The sequence below is a fragment of the Tenrec ecaudatus genome, chromosome 5, assembly GCF_050624435.1.
Source record: "Tenrec ecaudatus isolate mTenEca1 chromosome 5, mTenEca1.hap1, whole genome shotgun sequence".
NCBI lineage: Eukaryota > Metazoa > Chordata > Mammalia > Afrosoricida > Tenrecidae > Tenrec > Tenrec ecaudatus.
The window spans coordinates 74832858-74836272 of record NC_134534.1 but is presented as its reverse complement, the minus strand read 5'-3'; the positions used below and the strand labels follow the sequence as shown (position 1 = coordinate 74836272).

General features: G+C 45.4%; 1 pseudogene; it reads right to left on the bottom strand.

The window, feature by feature from the left end:
• Positions 1–251: 251 nt before the first annotated feature.
• Positions 252–1598, bottom strand: LOC142448795 (tubulin alpha-1B chain-like; annotated as a pseudogene).
• Positions 1599–3415: the final 1817 nt, after the last annotated feature.

Genomic DNA, 3415 nt, shown 5'->3' with positions numbered 1-3415 from the left:
GACTTCTCAAAATAACATCCTTGCTTTACAATACTCTAAAGAGATCTTGTGCAACATGTTTACAGAATGCAATGCATCGTTTGATTTCTTTTTTTTTAGAATACTTTTACTTGAGACATGATGGAAAAAATAGACACACATGGAAAATTAAGACATGATCAGAGATAATAGTGAAGATGATCTAGCCAGAAAGCTTTGTCTTGTCAGTTAACAGAAGCTGGAGCATTGACATGCTGCAGGGTCAAAAGGAATCAGTATTTCTCTCCTTCCTCCTCACCCTTTCCTTCAACAGAATCCACCCCAACCTCCTCATAGTCCTTCTTTAGGACATCCATGTCCTCCTGGGCCTCAGAGAACTCTCCTTCCCCGACCCCCTCACCCAAGTACCAGTGGACAAAGGCACGCTTGGCGTACATCAGGTCAAACTTGTGGACCAGGCAAGCCCAGGCCTCAGTAATGGCTGTGGTGTTGCTCAGCATGCACACAGCTCGCTGCACCTTGGCCAGGTCTCCACCAGGGACCACAGAGGGAGTTATTAATGCCAACCTTGAAGCCAGTGGGACACCAATCCACAAACTGGATGCTGCGCTTGGTCTTGATGGTGGCAATGGTAACATTGACATCTTTGGGAACCACATCACCATGGTACAACAGGCAGCAGGCCATCTCCTTCCCATGGCGGGGATCACATTTCACCATCTGGTTAGCTGGCTCAAAGCAAGCATGGGTGATCTCTGCTACAGAAAGCTGTTCACGGTAAGCTTTCTCAGCAGAGAAGACAGGGGGTATGTGGCCAGAGGGAAGTGGATGTGGGGGTAGGGCACCAGGTTGGTCTGGAATTCTGTCAGATCTACATTCAGGGCACCATCAAATCTGAGGGAAGCAGTGATGGAGGACACGATCTGGCTAATCAGGCAGTTAAGGTTAGTGTAGATTGGGTGCTCCATATCGAGGTTCCTGCAACAGATGTCATAGATAGCCTCATTGTCTACCATGAAGGCAAAATCTGAGTGCTCCAGGGTGGAGTGGGTGGAGAGGATGGAGTTGTAGTTCTCTACTACAGCTGTGGACACCTGAGGGCAGGGTAGATGGAGAACTCCAGCTTGGACTTCTTGCCATAATCAATTGAGAGGCATTTCATCAGCAGGGATGTGAACTTGGAACAGCTGCCCCCATCAAAGCTATGGAAAACCAAGAAGCCCTGGAGACATGTGCACTGGTCAGCCAGCTTGCGGATTCTGTCCAGGACGAGGTCGATGATCTCCTTGCCCATGGTGTAGTGCCCACGAGCATCGTTGTTGGCAGCATCCTCCTTGCCTGCGGTGAGCTGCTCAGGGTGGAAGAGCTGGCGGTAGTGCCAGTGCGAATTTCCTCAGTGACTGTGGGTTCCAGGTCTACAAACACTGCCCTGGGCACGTGCTTGCCAGCACCATCTCACTGAAGAAGGTGCTGAAGGAGTCATCCCCTCCCCCAATGGTCTTGTCACTGGGCATCTGGCCATCGGGTTGGATGCTGTGTTCCAGACAGTAGAACTCCCAGCAGGCATTGCCGAGCTGGACACCGGCCTGGCCGACGTGGATGGAGATGCGCTCGCGCATGCTGGTGATGCATCAGGAGACAAAGGGGAACACGGCGGGAGCGGGATGAGGGCTCCGGTTACCATCTTCGAAAAGCTAAGAGTCGAGGTAAATAATTCACTCGCACCTTTTGATTTCTTGTCTGCTGCTTCCAAGGTCATTGAATGTGGATCCAAGCAAGATGAAATTCTTGACAATTTTTTTTCTCCATTTACCATGATATTATCTATTGATCTGGTTGTGCGGATTTGGGTTCTCTTTACATTAAGTTGTAATCCTTATTGAAGACTGCAATCCTTGATCTTCACCAGCAAGTACTTCAAATCTTCTACACTTTCAGCAAGCAAAGTTGTATCATCTATATCTAGCACATTATTAAAAAGCCTTCCTCCAATCCTGATGCTGCATTCTTCAGCATATAATGCAGGTGTTTCCAGAAGAAACCTTCCTCCCTGATCTCTCTGTTAAAGGCAAAGGTCTGAAGTCTAGAGATTTGAACTCTGATCATTCAACTAACATTGTCATTATTAATTCTGATTCTTTAGTTTTAAAGGAATGTTGTAAAGTCTTATTTGTGTCCCTTGACGTGACTACGGTTACGAGTTACATGAGTTTATGCATCATAAGCCTGAGTATCTATTAGCTTTCTGAGATAAAATCCTATACAACAGAGGTATAGAATATTAGTTTGGATGGAACACTAGTGTCTATCAACCTCGATGTTCTATCAAGTGAATAAATATTTTCCAAAACTCTTCTAAGAATAAAATCTCAATAAATACAATGAAATTAACTCCCTACCTCACAGTCAATAAATGCCATTTTCAGAATGCTACAACTGTTTTAAAGTTATTCCTTAAAATCAGTCAAAATCCACTTTAGTCTTAATTTATTTCCCCTCCGATAACAATACTGGGGTATTTGAAGGCATCGATGCTGTCCTGTCTGACGGCTTAATCACTCTCCTTGTGACACCTCTGGTCAATAGTCTGTTACATTATTCTTGCTGGACATGAAACATTGTGCAGACAGTGAACTTTCTTTTTTTTTTTTTAATGGGATTTACCTCAGGGGGCTCCCGTCCACTTCCACGCACAGGGACCCTGGGGGATGTTGGAGAGCGGCACCCCTGGGGGGTGGGGGTCTGACTGTGATCTTTACAGATGCAGACTGCGAGTCTTTCCCCTGTGGAGCAGCTGGCCGGTTGGGACAGCTGACCTTTGGGGTGGCGAGCGGGCGGCCAATCTGTTGCAAGAGCTCCGTTCTCAGGGACTGGGGGTGACCGCATTTACATGTTCCTGACTGTTGATGCCTATTTACTCCTCTTTTATTTATTTTTTTCTTCCCAACATGCCTGTGTTTCCTCGAAATGCCGTGGACGGGCCACGCGTGTCTTCTAATTTCTTCCGACAGTGAACTTTCTTGTTGAAACCAGCATATTGCGCTTCAATTATATTTTCCAGAAAAAAATGTTCAGTAGTTTTGAATTGTATTGATTTGGCATTTAAAAAATTGTAATAGATGAGTGAGTCTGATGGCTAAGTTACAAAGTGTTGGACAGCTATCTGTAAGGCCAAAGGTCCAAAAGCACTAGCCACTCCACGGGAGAAAGATGCAGTCATCTATTTTGGGGCAGTTCTACATAGTCCTATAAGATCTCTTTGAATTGGAATTGACTCCATGAGAACAGATTTTCTTTACTCTCTCTCTCTTTTTGCCTACTTAATAGTTCTTTTACCAAAAGCCCCAAACTCACCATTTCAATAATTCATCTTAGTATTTTCTTGGTGGTAGGATGCAACATCATCAACAAATTGTTTTAAAGATGTCAGCTGCAT